We start from the raw sequence: 17,174 nt of genomic DNA, 5'->3' as shown, positions 1-17,174 counted from the left end.
TGTCTCCTTTTTTATGTTCTTCTGTATCAGACTTCGTCTCTCTGAAAAATCCTTCATTCCCGGGGCCAGAGGCTGCAAAGCTCTCTCCCCTCTCCTGCTCCCCCCTCCCATAAGAATTCATAAGAACTTACTTTCCTCCTCCCTTAGGAATGTGTAATCTGAGCTACCAGCAGCTAGAGCTGCAGCAGGAAGCTACTGAGACCAAGCTAAAATGGCAGCTGCAATCTTAAATAAACAGAGGGAGCTTCTAAGCCTCTTTACTCAGGTATAAAGCCTTCTTCAGAATAAATATAGTGTTCTAGGTGGCACTAATGTAGCAAATTTATTGCCAGTAAAATGTCAAAAAAACCTTCAACATGCTTTTCTCCATCTCAGACCTATGAAAGGCTGAACAGATTGTTTGGCAAAATTAAAGTAAATGCATGAAAATGTTTATTCACATCAACAGTTTTTATTGTAATTTATTTCAATAAAATCATGCACATCCCATTTCTCTTCCAACATCATCAACCCATTTAAAAAACCAAAAAACTCCAACATGCTTTTCTCCATGACATTACTTCTCATCAACAGTTTTGTTTAAGTCACTGAAATGATGTACAATTAGGGGACATGGTCACTTTACCATTTTAACCAAATTTCTCTTCCAAAATCATCAATCCATTTTTTTCTGTTTTCCTTAAATTTACAATAGCCTTGCTTTTCTCCATTGCAGACAAAAAAAGGATCAATCATCAACAATTTGTGTAAAGTCACTAAAATAATTAACAATTAATGGGAGTTTTGGTAACATTTTACCATTTCCATCATACAGTATCTCTCTTCCAACATCAGAAACACATTTCAATTGCTTTCTGCTATACCCATTTTTCTGTTTTCCTTCATTTTAAAAAAAACCCTCAACATGCTTTATCTGGAGGCAAACCAAAATTATAGAAAAAGCAAAAAAAGTTCCTTCATATCAACAATTCAGTCACTAAAACGATGTCCAGTTAATTGGGTTTTGGTACCATTTAGCCATTTCAATCAAACTTTCCTCAACATTCTTTCATCAACATTTCAGTGGCTTTTTGTTTTATATATTTTTATCTGTTTTCCTCCAGTTTATATAAAAAAACTCATCAAAACTTCAACATCCCTTTTCCACAGATTAAACAGACAAAATTGGAGAAAAATCATAATAATTTTCCTTCCCATCAACAATTTTGTTAAAGTCAATGAAATGATGTACAAGTAATAGGGTTTTGGAAACATTTTACTATTTCAATCAAATTTCCCTTCCAACATTATCAACAATATTGATTTCCTTATCTTTATTTTAATGTAGTCCGTAGTCAGCAGTTATGTAATCTTCCATTGTAGCTTTTGTATATAAAGATTAGGTAGGCATTTAGAATGAGAAGAGAAGGGATACTAGGCTGAGGTCCTACATACTTTTCTGAGTTTGTTGTCATAAGTGTTTTATGCAAGCCACTTATACCCTTAATGGGACTGCACTAGGCAAATCCATAATGGAGAAGGACCCTGGAGTCCTTGTAGATAATAAACTTGGCTGTAGCAAGCAATGCCAGGCAGCAGCTGCAAGGGCAAACAAGGTTTTGAGCTGTATTAAAAGGGGGAGGAGGGGGTTATTCTTCCCCTTTACAGAGCGCTGGTAAGGCCCCATCTAGAATATGCTGTTCAGTTTTGGTCTCCAGTGCTCAAACGGGACATTATTGAGTTAGAGAGGGTCCAGAGAAGGGCAACTAAGCTGGTAAAGGGTATGGGAAGTCTCAGTTATGAAGAAAGACTGGCCAAGTTGGGTCTGTTTACACTGGAGAAGAGGCGCTTAAGAGGTGACATGATAACTATGTATAAATATATAAGGGGATCATATAATAACCTCTCTAATGTTTTATTTACCAGAAGGTCCTTCCAATGGACATGAGGGCACCCGCTCCATTTAGAAGAAGGGAGGTTCTGTTTAAACATTCGGAAAGAACTTTTTACCTACAGCTCCTTTGCTTGCATACCTGCCTACAGCTTTTGTGCCAAATGACTAGTCACCAGTTTCTGTGCCTGGTGAACAGTCAGCTTCAACTGCGCATGTGCAAGCAGGGTCCGTGACAGTGGAGAGACCCGAAGAGTCTTCATTTGGGAAGAAGATGTCGACCAGGTACTCTGCTGCACTTCTCTGCATTTTTAGCTAGGGGTTAGCGATAGGGACAGAGTTTAAACTTAAGAGGAGAGGTGAGGGGGGGTCTAGGCAGTGATAGTTAAGGGGGGATAGTTCTCCTTTTAGGCAGTCCTCATTCTGCTACTGGTTCAAACAGTCTTTCTGCTGCTGTTCTGGTTGGTGCTGCTCCAGAAGTTTTAGGTTTTCTTTCTCGTGTTGATCCTGATGGTGTTTACACTGCTTTTGTTTTCCTTCCTTTTGCTGATGACCCTGCTTTTGGGCTGCAGTTTCTAAGAATGCTTCTGAAATAAACATATTGAAAAAAAATTGCCCATCTGATCCAGGGTTCTCCCAGTGATGCAGTGCATCATCCCAAAAAATTGGCTACAAGTTTCAAGTTCTCCTAAACCAGCAACCCCAAACAACGGGCCTGATAGTTGCTCCTACAGCACTTGCTTTGATGCCAAAATGATACAATTTTCATATTGCTATGGATGATTTAAATCTTCCCAATCAATTTGCTTATCTATTGTTACAAATCAACATGCTCATGCTGCATCAGCCCACTGTTATATATAGGAAAGAAAATAAAGCTATGAATAGCCGACTTTTACATAATTGCGTGTCCAGCCCTCACACATCTAATTCATGTTTAGGTTTTACCTTTTCCTCAAAAACTGTAAACAAGTGCAAGATTTTCTCTAGTTTTACCAGCCCATAATAGCCAATTACCAAGCAGCATTTAATAGGTTGTTTGAAAATAAACTTTTTATAGGATGCTCGGGTCTAGAGAAAAATGTCACCATTCTATTTTAATGAGGTCTTCTGTATTACAAAGAGAAAGAATTATATTTTTGATGCTTGAACTAAAATCCTTTCCAGCTATTAGTATAATTACTAAGAACCAATTATTGCATTAACAATGTAAAAATAATATTTGTAGATTTGGGATGTTATAATATCCCATTTGTCGTTAGTTTGGAAGTTGCGACTAAGATACAGGAATACTTCTAAGGTAAGATCACTGGGATCTTCTGAGACAGACCATGATGTCCTGCCTCCAGATAACATGTGACCACTACAGATTTCTGTCTAGTGACTATTCCACAATAGATGGAAAGGGTGACTTACCAATAATGGTAGAGTTAAGGGTAAAGGTTAAGGGTAAATGCTTATTTAGTACTTTGAATATTCATGGAACTGTAGGGGTCGGACTGGGGGGTGCAGGACCCTCCAGGGCTGCCACCCCAGGGACCCCACATGCCCAAAGGTGCCGCACTGACTGTGCCCCCTTATCCCCCACAGGGGCCCCTGCTGCACCCCCCTTACCCCCTGCAGGGACCCCCGCCACCGCCTGACATCCTGACGCATTAGGGGAGGACACTGGCAGCCGGGGGAGTGGTAAAAGGCATTGGGTCTGACCCTGGGGTGACCATTTTGGGTAAGTTCAAATATTCAAAGCATAACTTAATTTTTAAAGAAAAATTCCTCAAGAAAAATCTCAATACAGCTGGTTAAGACCATTATTAAATAGAATGGACCTCATTAAAATAGAATGGTGACATTTTTCTCCAGACTCGAGCATCCTATAAAAAGATAGAGAAAATAATAGTCTGTAATTGCATTTGAGAATCCTTTATCTTGGTTACACAGCAGAACTTTTAATTATTTTTGAACCTCCGATCCTTGCTAAAAGCTACATGAACAAGGGAAATATTTAGTTCACAGAAGATAAAGCGCTATCCCAACATAGATTCATAAAGCCCAATAAATACCCATTTACTGCTCAAACTTGTTCTTTTTAAACGCCAGATCCAACAAACAGTAGTCTTTTTGACATAAGTCTCAATCTAGTTACATCTCCCAAATATAAATTATAGTACAGAATAACAATATATCTGGAAAAAAGGGCCACCAGGTTACAGGCGGCCTTTGTCCCACCTGTATAACTCATTGTTGCATGCTAAAAGTCATATTTTTCCATCAGCCTGAAATTTCTCTATTGCTGTCAGAAAGAAATCGAACACAATTCTGTGTCCTGAACTTTCTTTGCTCTGCAATGCAATGCTTTTACAGGATCAAAAGAATACTGTGATGTTATAGGAGTTCCATACAATATAAAAGAATCTAAAAAGGACAAAAAAATGAATTGTACTCTGGGCCAAAGAAAGGATATTAGACTCAATAGGAATGTAGTTCACAGGACTGTAAGAGAACTTTTGAACTTTTTAAACTGAATTAAATCCCTTGCTGAGGTTCAAAAACACAATCATGGAAATAGAAAGTCCCATTTGCATATATACCGTATATACCCGAGTATAAGCCGATCCGAATATAAGCCGAGGTACCTAATTTTTCCCTAAGAAAACTGGAAAAACTTATTGACTCGTGTATAAGCCTAGGGTGGGAAATGCAGCAGCTACTGGTAAGTTTTATTAATCAAAATAAATACCAATAAAGTTACATTAATTGAGGCATCAGTGGGGTATATGTTTTTCAATATTTATTTCAAAGAAAAACAGTAAACTAGCTCTGTAAGTGGAGAAGAGGGTCAACAAAACAATATGAGTACTACCCCACGCTCATTGCACATTGGCAAACTGGCAGCAGACCCAGTCCCGGAGGAGATGTAAGGGGAAATAAGTATTGCTAGTGGGAGCCTAGGCCAGGGCACTGAAGGGTCTGGTTGCGGGGGGCCTAATTTGCACACAAAGGAGAGAGGGTGCTAGTCTAGAGGGACCCATGACACCCAACTCGAGTATAAGCCGTGGGTGACTTTTTCAGCACATTTTGGGTGCTGAAAAACTAGGCTTATACTCGAGTATATACAGTAACTCAATGTGAACCTCTATGGCAGTTTCACAATTACAATTCTCACAAATCTCACCACTCACTTCCTAATATATGAGCAAAGGTTGCTGAGAACTGACAGTTGATGGCAGTCTATGGTATAACCACAAATCAGAATGCCTTGTGAAGGTAGAAACATTTGTATACCATGATGTATGGGGTTTAGTTGCTATTTCATGAAATGAGAACAGATTTGGGCACAATAGTGCTTTTTATATTAAGTCAGACTTTGGATATATTTTCCTTAAGTTAAATCTGGACATGGTCTGGCTTAATATAAATGCAAAACTGTGCAAAATATAACTACACTCACTCTTGGCATTAAGAAAACCAGCCTACTGCTCTCTCTCACATTTTCCTTCTGTAAAAACAAGCCATGCGGCTTCCATGTTTGTATAAGAGAGAACAAAAAACGTGCCTCAAAGACTATTTTTCAGTTAAGGCTGAGTTACTTTTTACATGACAGGAGAACAAACGAAAGGTCCAAGTGAGTCAGGAAATTTGCAAGCAGGAAAGCTGCTTCAACATTTTCAGAAATAAAAGAAATCCAATTTTCTCAAAATTACTTTCATTCAGTAAAGTATGAACTTTGTGGTTAGATGTTCCTTCCAAATTGCCTCACTACCTAGTTGGACTAGTCCTGTATTAAGGAACTGTATAGTAAAGTTTTGGGGTGAGAGAACATTCCAAACATGATTCAGCACTGTTTTTCAGCTAATAGTGATTCTCTGGGAAGAGTTATTTTATCTATAAGAACCCTGAGATGGTCAAGAGCAGTCTGTGAGTAGTAGCACTGCTACAAACTCCACTGCACTGCAAATATATTCACATGTTTATATAAAGAAGTTGTTTATATGATTCATTATTGGATCCTCAAAACCCCAAAAGGAATCTGTTTGTGCCATTGTAAGTGGTTCTTAACTCTAGCTATCTGTAATCCATGCCAGATCTATTGCACATCCGAGTCGAAGTTGCTGCCAATAGTTGATCTGAAAGTATGATGAAACAAGCTTGTTCAGATGGATGAAACAGGCCATACACATGCTCTTCATATCTATTAAAATAGTCAGTCTACATGTGCCAAATGCCGATTCTCAATGTTTTCCTATGGGTTTGGTTTCTTTCCAATGCAGACCTTACATTTGCATCTTTACCATGTAAACCTGTACTATCTTAAGAAACCCATAGCTTTAACCTTGGCCCAGTGCTTCAGATGTTGAATCCTAAAATTTCAGTTTTTAGACTTTTCTTTAGTTTTATAGTGCCACACAATTCCGTCTGGTCATTTGTTCTGCATACTTTATATTCTGCTAGGTATTTGGTGGGATGGGTGTTGCACTGCAGGATCTTCTATACCAAGAGCAGTGATCCCCAACCAGTGGCTCTGGGGCAACATGTTGCTCACCAACCCCTTGGATGTTGCTCTCAGTGCCCCCAAACCAGGGAGTTATTTTTGAATTCCTGACTTGGGGGCAAGTTTTGGGTGAATATAAACAAGATTTTCTACCAAATAAAGCCCCTGTAAGCTGATAGTGTGCATAGAGGCCCCTAATAGCCAATCTTAGCCCTTATTTGGCTCCTTCATGAACTTTTATGATGCTTGTGTTGCTCTCCAAGTCTTTTTACATTTGACTGTGGCTCACGAGTAAGAAAGGTTGGGGACCCCTGACCAAGAGTATTCACTACTTTCAGTGCATGATCTGTAATTTCAGAACTTATTATATATATTCAGATGCTAGGCACTGAGACAAAATGAAATGAATTAATAAGTTTAAGGCTGTCTAAAGAAGGTGAAGAAAAACATGTACGGTATGTATGGATGTTTTTTTAAGGTAGTGTTACTTGTACATGCAAAGGTGTGTATTAAAACAACATCTTTAACAGAAACCAATTTAAACTCAAGAGTTGTCCAAATCTGAAACCTTCCAAAAACTCTGGCTAACCCAAGTTAATTCAATAATAATTAATTTATAGGTATCATTCTTCCCCAGTTAGACTTATTCATGGACACTGGCTATTTTGAAGTGACATTGTCTCTCACCCACTAAAGCAGTGATGGGTCTAAAAATAAGGCTCTAGTCCTTAGCAGGGGCTCAGACTGAAAGTCATTTTGGGTAAAATTTGGAAGGAATGTTGATTTGTTCTCCTAGATAAACCCAGGAAAAAGTCAATTAGATTTTGGGATGAACACTAATTTTTAAATGTTATGTGTCATCTTGGAATTATAAGTAAATGACGATAAACCATTTTCTAATGTATCTGTTACATTGTTATGAACTAAGAGGGGCCTTGTACAAAAGCTGGTCCTCCAGTAGAGAACTGAACCAAACAAGTTTGATAACCACTGCATTCGATTTCATGGGATTATTTAACATAACAGGGCTAGATGATCCCAATTGTAGAAGGTTTTGCTGATTTTTCTAGTGTCATTATTTTCATGATTGAGCATCAAGTCCACCTGCTTTAGACTAATCACTACTATTTTGTTTATCATGACCTGGATGAATGAGAACATTAAACATATAACACTTCTGGCAAAGTGAATGATTAAATAATCAAGCAGAATTGTATATTCTTGGTGGCAATACAGGGAAGAAAAAGACAACTGAGGGGAAGAAAAAAAAATCATCTAGAACACATGGATGAGAAGTGCCCAGAAAACTGATCCAAGAAGGAAGGGTCTAGGTATGGAGGAATCTATATCTGAGCTGTAAAAAGGAAGCTGATGGCCAGATTCCAAATAATGTGCTACATGATTTTCAGCTTTATTATCTCTAGAAGCCATCCTTATTGCTCATCTGTGTAAATATATGCAAATTCGCAGATTATTTTTGCCCCACATGGAAGATAACAAGGCCAGATTTTTGAATGGACAATGTTATTTGCACAGACTTGCATCCACCTATTTGTATCTACACAGGTTCTTCTATACTTGTGTCTAGAGCTAAAATAATGGCAAATAATAGTTGAACATGTACCTGCATTTATTCTGGAATTCTAGGAAATAATACTGCTGTTGAGCAAAAAACATGGTGATTTGTGTCAATTTTTATATTTTGAACTGTGTAAAAAAGCAACAAAGAGTACAATGTAAAGGATAAAAAGACACAGTACAGTTCAGTGATTACATAAATAATACAGGTCACTGAACTCCAAGCATTGCACATATAATAAGGGTCTCATTCTTTATTATAATGCATTTACCTGTGCTTGTTAATGAATCGAACTAGAATCATGGAAAACTGTTTTGTATCTAATGAAGTATATATACAGTATATATATATATATATATAAATACTACTATATATATATATATATACTATATTCTATATATATATATCAAGTTTTGGCCCAGATAGTGGCTTATGCCTAAGGGCTTTCGGATCCACTCTACTAATGAGCATGTGACTATGTCAATGAATGGATGCTTTTCAGGGTAATTGGTTCATGTTACCTATGAATTATATATGAGTAAAAAAGGAAACATCAAAAATACATTTCTGCAACCCATCCATAATGTCTCTTGATGGAATGTACTTATTGACATTGCTTGTGCATATCATAGATTGATGTTTGCCAATCATCATGTATGTCAAACAAGTGCCAAAACATCTACTGTTTCCCTGGTCTTTTCTCTAGACTTCATTGAAGCATCAAAATTCAGAGATGCTGACTATGTATATCAAATAAGTGCCCACACATAATGACCAAGGAGCATTTTCTTGTCCACTGTAACCCTTAGTTGATGATGTCTCTAGACTTCCATGACTTCCATGAAGCATCAGGTTTAGAGGTGCTCATCATGCATGCCAAGCTAAAGCTAACACATCATGGTCAAGGAGAATTAGCTTATCTACTTACCCTTACTTGATGATGTCTTGTCTCTAGACTTCTTTAAAGGGGACATATAGGATAAATGGGAAAACCCTAATTTTGTAGGCAATTTTGAATAATATATGGTGCTGGTTTCCCTTTGGGCTAAACATTAATCCTATCTGTAACAATGGCCCCTTTATTGGAGCTCCCTATAGATCCGAGTTTGAAATGGAGAGTGGGTGTGTCCTAATGGTCCCTGCCAGAAGCACAGTAGAAGGGGGAGAGCCAATCACATCCCTGCACTCACACAAGCACAGACAGGCTTCAGTTTCCTATCAGGTCAGCCTAGCTGCTGATTGGTTCCTATCCTACAGTGCAGGTTACTGAGGGCCGCCGGCTCCCCAGCTCATCCAGAGAATTCAGCCAGCAGGAACAGGTGGGCGGGGCTAGTGGGGTTTTGGGCGAATTTCTCAATAAATCAGTCCAAAACACAACTTTTTTTTAGCACATTCCTTCTATATCTAGAGGAGTATAATTCAATGGTACATTCATAATTGTTATAGGATATGTCTCCTTTAAAACATTGGGTAGTGGTTGAGTCTTCATGAATGTAGGTAGCTTCTGCAAAATATGCTCTAAAAACAGAACTGTAAATGAATGAGAAATGTCAGGAACAAAGAAAAAATTTATGGCAGGAACTGAGGTCCCACAAGAAATATAATTTTTCCAATACAGAAGGGTCAAATAAATCCAGATTTAGCACTGATTTGGGTTTCTGCTTCTATGTCTCTCTGATGCAATAACTCAAATACAATGTTGTTCTGTCCTGCTTTCAATATACTATGTATGCTTCTGTAAGCCTATAGATAAAATGGAATACTGTGTGCACCAAAAACTTGACATATAAACATCTAAATCTCTGGGATGGGCTCTCTCAAAGTTAGTGTAGGAATGGTGTTGTTAACTCATTTCAGCACCAGTGATTAAACAAATGATAACTGTTTATTTACAGAAATATAGAACAATCCCCTGGAGGACAGTCACAAATGATACTGTACAAGTATTCAGCAGTTTCTGATGAATACAGCTTCTATGTTGCTCAAATCAGGTACTAATTACAGACTACAGATTTAGTCTAACTCAAAGGTATCCAGCCCCGACTATAGGCCCTCCAAGTGGAACCTCTGTGGGAATACCTCTATCCCAGGTCTGTACACTTAAGCCCCTACTCTACGGGTGGCTCTACTCGTCGGAACATCAGGTTCACTAGATACCTTGATTGTACCTCACTGAGCTATTACAAAACTATCCTCACAATCTTCACCTACTGGGCCTACCTCCACCCAGGCTCTGAGTTTCATCCACCTACTCCAACATGTGGGATCTGGTTAGTTACTGAGCTGCCAGGAAAACATTGCTATGTTTAAAGAGCAGGCACTCAATAAGCATATCTTCAGGCAGAATTCTCAGTATAAAAACAGTTCCATTGAAGTACTATATCAGACATTCAGCCTCCTTCCAATTGTGGTGAGTTGCTTTTGAACACACTTTATTCTTTGACATTGGGAATCATCTCCCCCTCCCAACTGTAAATTAGAACCACACTTAGCTGTCCCAAACCTTAGGGGTCTGCCTGCAATAAAGAGTTACCAAACCATGATGCCTCCTACACTTTATTAACTGTAGGACTAGCCTGGCAAAATCCATTTTCATAGTAGACTCACAGTTTCTGGTAAAAAAACAGGTTAGGAAAAAAAAATGTGGGCCCATTCTACTACTGTATGATCAAGGCTGGAGAACCCAATGCACCCTTACTCTTGCTTCATTGATGGGCAGTAGGATTGAGTAGATTGTATAGTTTCTGCAGGGTTGGGAAGAACATATAATACTGTATGGGGCACATTTACTAACCCACGAATCCGAACCGAATTGGAAAAATTCGGTTCGGAAAACAAAGATTTTGCGACTTTTTCGTATTTTTTGCGATTTTTGCGGCGCCTTTACGACTTTTCTGAAATTGTCGTGACTTTTTCGTTACCAATACGATTTGCGCGAAAAAACTCGAGTTTTTCATAGCCATTACGATGCGCTCGTATCTTGACGCGACTTTTTCGTATTGAGTGCTCGTAAGCGGCGGGGGGTGAAACTTTCAGACTTAGCATGATTTTGGAAGCCTCCCATAGGACTCAATGGCACTCTGCAGCTCCAACCTGGCCCAAGGAAAGCCTCCCATAGGGCTCAATGGCACTCTGCAGCTCCAACCCGGCCCAAGGAAAGTCTCCCATAGGGCTCAATGGCACTCTGCAGCTCCAACCTGGCCCAAGGAAAGTCTCCCATAGGGCTCAATGGCACTCTGCAGCTCCAACCTGGCCCAAGGAAAGTCTCCCATAGGGCTCAATGGCACTCTGCAGCTCCAACCCGGCCCAAGGAAAGTCTCCCATAGGGCTCAATGGCACTCTGCAGCTCCAACCCGGCCCAAAGAAAGTCTCCCATAGGGCTCAATGGCACTCTGCAGCTCCAACCCGGCCCAAGGAAAGTCTCCCATAGGACTCAATGGCACCCTTCACCATACTGAAGCTTGAATGAATCCGAACGCTACGAAAAAAATCGCAACATTTTGCGCAACTTTCGGAATGGCTACGAAAAAGGCGCGACTTTTCGCACAAGTTTTAACGCTACGAAAAAATCGCCAGATTTTGCGCAACATTCGGAATGGCAACGAAAAAGTTGCGATAATTTTCCGAAAAATCGCCAAATATCGATCATTACGAAAAAAATCGGACGCATTCGGCCCGTTCGTGGGTAAATAAATGTGCCCCTACATGTGTACATTGTCTCCTAATGAAGGGCTGTATAAAAGGGTATAATGTATTACCTTTGGAACTGCAAAAGTATTTTGTTTGTGTCAGAACAGTTAAAAGAGCTATCCCTTCACCTTTGTCAGCTGTCTGCTCACAATAAACATGCCGTCACTGGCAGCTTTAATGGGCTTGTGTTCAGAGATAGCAGGAATGTGATGAAAATAATTATGCACATGAGTGATCTTATCAACCTTAGACTGTACGCTTCCCTTCAATGCCGGGATAAAACTATTAGTACACCAGGGATCAAAAGTTCTTTCAAGTTTAAATTTACTAACCGTGACATCATGATTATTATCTTCTCAATTTGATTTCAGATGTAAAAGTCGGCACATTTGTAATATTCTGTGTCCCTGGTGAATTGATTACATTGAACAGTTGGAACAAATGAAAGGCATTTTGGTTACAGAGCATCCTCAATGTCAGGCAAGAGATAATGACTACGGCCACTTAAGGTGGCCATGCACAAACTATGTGGTAGCCATGTACAATGAGTTTGGTCATTTATATTTTATGGCTAGAATGTTTAGGATCATACAATTACAGTAGCCTTTATGTTTGTGGGTTGGTGTCTTCTAGGCAAGGATGTCCAACAGATGTCTTCTGGTATCTTTCAAGGTATTATGTACACATTATTGTATCTAATGCATCTGGCTCCTGTTACCTGGATCAATCTGTGCTTGCAACACAACACTTATATATATATTATATTATGAGTTGGGCCACGTGCAACCCTGTGTAAAAAATATTATTAAATTTCGCCCTTTGCACAAAAATGTTAATGGGATTCTGTCATGATTTTTATGGTGTACTTTTTATTTCTAAATTACACTGTTTACATAGCAAATAATTCACTCTGCCATTTAATATGTTATTCTTAAACCTACAAATTTAGTTGTAATATTGGTGTGTAGGCGCCATCTCAGTGCATTGTGCCTGAGTCTGAGCTTTCAGATAGAGCCGGCACTACACAATGGAATTGCTTTCAGGTAACCTATTGTTTCTCCTACTCCCATGGAACTGGAGGAGTCATGACTTGGTTGAGCCGGACTTGGATATTTACAATTAAGTACTATTTTGATATCTACAGCTAGGTGGGGCACAGGAGCATTTCTAGCAATACAGAAGTCAGGTAGCTGCTATCGTATTACTTTCCCATTGTTCTGCTGATCGGCTTTTGGGAAGGGGGGGGTGATATCACTCCAACTTGCATAACCCACAAAACAAATATATTTAAATAGCTCTCTTCTGAGAACTTTTGCAATTTACGTTATTTTTTCTAGATTTTGAGGTATTAGCAAAATTTGCACTTCTAATAAAATGACATTTACACAATAGTGCCACCTGCTGGTCACTGTTGCCAATCAGCCTGACAGTCGGGAGAAATTTTTAAAAGAAAAAATGGTTTAGATTGAGGGTTTACATTGCCTTTAAGTACTGCATCCCATTTCTCATAATTCTAACAAAACATAAATGTGTGATGTATTGTGCTTGCAAGATCATTAAACTGGGCTGGAATATTAAAAAGAAGGATGGAGCTTTAGCTCCAGGCCCTACTGGAAAATATGGCCTTATTTATAATTATAAAGTTCTAAATCCTAAGTGCATAGTAGCTGGAGAATCATATGTCAAGTTGTTTGTTTAATGTACTAAAGTTAGGTATTGGGAAAAGTTGAGGACCTTGGGTTTTCTGGATAATAGATTTTTCCACAATTTGGATCACCAGACCTTGCGTCTCCTAAAAATCAATTAAAACATAAAAGAACAAGGAAAGGCATCACACAAGTTTCCTTAATTAACATTATACAGCTAAGTGCTGTTTAAAGAGCGATGTTGCTATCTCCGAAAATGGAAATCATTCTTAAAAATTTGAATTACATGTATGGGACCCCTTATCCAGAAACCCATTATCCAGAAAGTGCCGAATTATGGAAAGTCCATCTCCCATAGACTCCATTGTAATCAAATAATTAACATTTTTAAAAATGATTCCCTTTTCTCTGTAATAATAAAACAGTACCTGTACTTGATCCCAACTAAGATATAATTACCCCTTATTGGGGGCAGAACAGCCCTATTGGGTTTATTTAATAGTTAAATGATTCCCTTTTCTCTGTAATAATAAAACAGTACCTGTACTTGATCCCAACTAAGATATAATTACCCCTTATTGGGGGCAGAACAGCCCTATTGGGTTTAATAACTTATTAGTGGACTTATGGAAGGAGATCCGAATTATGGAAAGACCCCTTATCCGGAAAACCCCAGGTCCCGAGCATTCTGGATAATACCATACCTGTATTTGCTTATAATGGGCTCTATGGGACATGGCCTTCTCATAATTTAGAATTTTCTGGATAACAGGTTTCTGTATAACAATTCCCATACCTGCACTTCCCTACAGATAGCTGATATCTCTTACCTTATGGATAGCTTATTTACCTGCCCAAATATATCTGAAGTAAAGGATTACTTTTTCAAGGGTCAGCTTTACTACAAAGTCATTGCAGGCTATATTCTAATATACAGAGTAAAACCTATTGACTTTTAAGTCAGGGCAAAAAAAAATAAAAATCCCTGCCACATTTTTGGGAACTGGACCAGTTTTGCTTTTCAATCTTACTGAGGCTGTCTATACCCCCAGAATGAATACTTAACCAACAGATAACAATTTATATAATTTCTTGTTAGACTGGAAAATATATATCAGTAAATATTGCCCTTTTACATCCTTTCCCTTGAGCCGCCATTTAGTGATGGGCTGTGTGCTCCCTCAGAGATCAGCTGACAGGAAATAATGCAGCTCTGACTGTAACAGGAAGTAGTGTGGGAGCAAAAGACACTTTTCTATTTAGGATTCCCTAATGGCACATACTACTACAAAAGTATTTTTTTATGAAAATAGTGTATTTGTATGAAGCAAGGTTTTACATATGAACTATTTTATGCAATTTACTTATAGAGACCTACATACTTATCCTTCCAGGCAACTCAGTGCCTCCAGATCTTCCCCACATCTATTCAAGAAAATATGCAGAAATGAAACCCACTGTTTTTCTAATATAAATTTGTTTGGTTTCACTTTAGAACCATTATTATCAGGGGCCACAGCTGCTGCACCCCATTCTCCCAGTAATTGCTTATATCACAACTCATAATGGATACATAAAACACAGATTTTTTTTTTCATGGTATTTTAAATAAGTTTGGAATAATAAGAAGCAGACTGGCCTGCTCGCTGCGCTGTTCATGAATGAGCTACAGGGAATTGACTTTCTCTTATAATGAGCCCTGCACAACCCTCAGTCCTGATTATCGGAGAATGTGTTGCTCCCCCAATCATCAAGGAAAATGCTTTGCTTTAGCTGACAACGCAGAGCCATTGTATCACACGGAGAAAAGAAGCTTTCTGCTCAAGTTCTGCTCCTGCAATGCATATTAACGGCGAGAGAGAAGGTGAAATATTCTGGGAATACAAGTCTGACATATAGAGAAAGTGAAATAGGAGCGCTCCATATAAATATTGGGTAATTACAGAACAAAGGGGGTAATATTATGGCAATTGATCATGGCAGCAAGATAATTGTTTATCAAAAGAGTAAATACCGAAATTGGGGAAGGGCCAATGGGAAAAATGGTGTGGGATTTAGAGCTAAGCGGAGTTAATGTGATGGCAGAATTCATACAGAGAATGTACATTATTTATATGACACTGCATGTTTTTGCAGCACTCTATGTTTAAACTGATTTCAGCTGTCAGAGTGTGCTTGGAGTTGAGGACCAGCAGATGGCAACACTAATTTAAAGATTTCCTGTTGCTACTTGACCTACTGTTTCCAATTTACTCTATTACACTTATTAACTCATCACCATATTCCTTGCAGAGGCTATTATCCCCATTCCTACTATAGGCACCATCTCTCCCTACTATACCTGCTATCCCACAGCCCCAGTCCCTTCCCAGAGGCTATTATCCCCCCACTGCTACTATAGGCACCATCTCTCCCTACTATACCTGCTATCCCACAGCCACAGTCCCTTCCCAGAGGCTATTATCCCCCCCCCCATTGCTACTATAGGCACCATCTCTCCCTACTATACCTGCTATCCCACAGCCACAGTCCCTTCCCAGAGGCTATTATCCCCCCCACTGCTACTATAGGCACCATCTCTCCCTACTATACCTGCTATCCCACAGCCTCAGTCCCTTCCCAGAGGCTATTATCCCCCCACTGCTACTATAGGCACCATCTCTCCCTACTATACCTGTTATCCCACAGCCCCAGTCCCTTCCCAGAGGCTATTATCCCACTGCTACTATAGGCACCATCTCTCCCTACTATACCTGCTATCCCACAGCCCCAGTCCCTTCCCAGAGGCTATTATCCCCCCACTGCTACTATAGGCACCATCTCTCCCTACTATACCTGCTATCCCACAGCCCCAGTCCCTTCCCAGAGGCTATTATCCCCCCACTGCTACTATAGGCACCATCTCTCCCTACTATACCTGCTATCCCACAGCCCCAGTCCCTTCCCAGAGGCTATTATCCCCCCACTGCTACTATAGGCACCATCTCTCCCTACTATACCTGCTATCCCACAGCCACAGTCCCTTCCCAGAGGCTATTATCCCCCCCCCCATTGCTACTATAGGCACCATCTCTCCCTACTATACCTGCTATCCCACAGCCACAGTCCCTTCCCAGAGGCTATTATCCCCCCACTGCTACTATAGGCACCATCTCTCCCTACTATACCTGCTATCCCACAGCCACAGTCCCTTCCCAGAGGCTATTATCCCCCCACTGCTACTATAGGCACCATCTCTCCCTACTATACCTGTTATCCCACAGCCCCAGTCCCTTCCCAGAGGCTATTATCCCACTGCTACTATAGGCACCATCTCTCCCTACTATACCTGCTATCCCACAGCCCCAGTCCCTTCCCAGAGGCTATTATCCCCCCACTGCTACTATAGGCACCATCTCTCCCTACTATACCTGCTATCCCACAGCCCCAGTCCCTTCCCAGAGGCTATTATCCCCCCACTGCTACTATAGGCACCATCTCTCCCTACTATACCTGCTATCCCACAGCCCCAGTCCCTTCCCAGAGGCTATTATCCCCACACTGCTACTATAGGCACCATCTCTCCCTACTATACCTGCTATCCCACAGCCCCAGTCCCTTCCCAGAGGCTATTATCCCACTGCTACTATAGGCACCATCTCTCCCTACTATACCTGCTATCCCACAGCCCCAGTCCCTTCCCAGAGGCTATTATCCCACTGCTACTATAGGCACCATCTCTCCCTACTATACTTGCTATCCCACAGCCCCAGTCCCTTCCCAGAGGCTATTATCCCCCCACTGCTACTATAGGCACCATCTCTCCCTACTATACCTGCTATCCCACAGCCACAGTCCCTTCCCAGAGGCTATTATCCCCCCCCCCCCCATTGCTACTATAGGCACCATCTCTCCCTACTA

The sequence above is a fragment of the Xenopus tropicalis genome, chromosome 4, assembly GCF_000004195.4.
Source record: "Xenopus tropicalis strain Nigerian chromosome 4, UCB_Xtro_10.0, whole genome shotgun sequence".
NCBI classification, from domain to species: Eukaryota; Metazoa; Chordata; class Amphibia; order Anura; family Pipidae; genus Xenopus; species Xenopus tropicalis.
The sequence above is the reverse complement of the archived record's forward strand: the minus strand, read 5'-3'. Positions refer to the sequence as shown.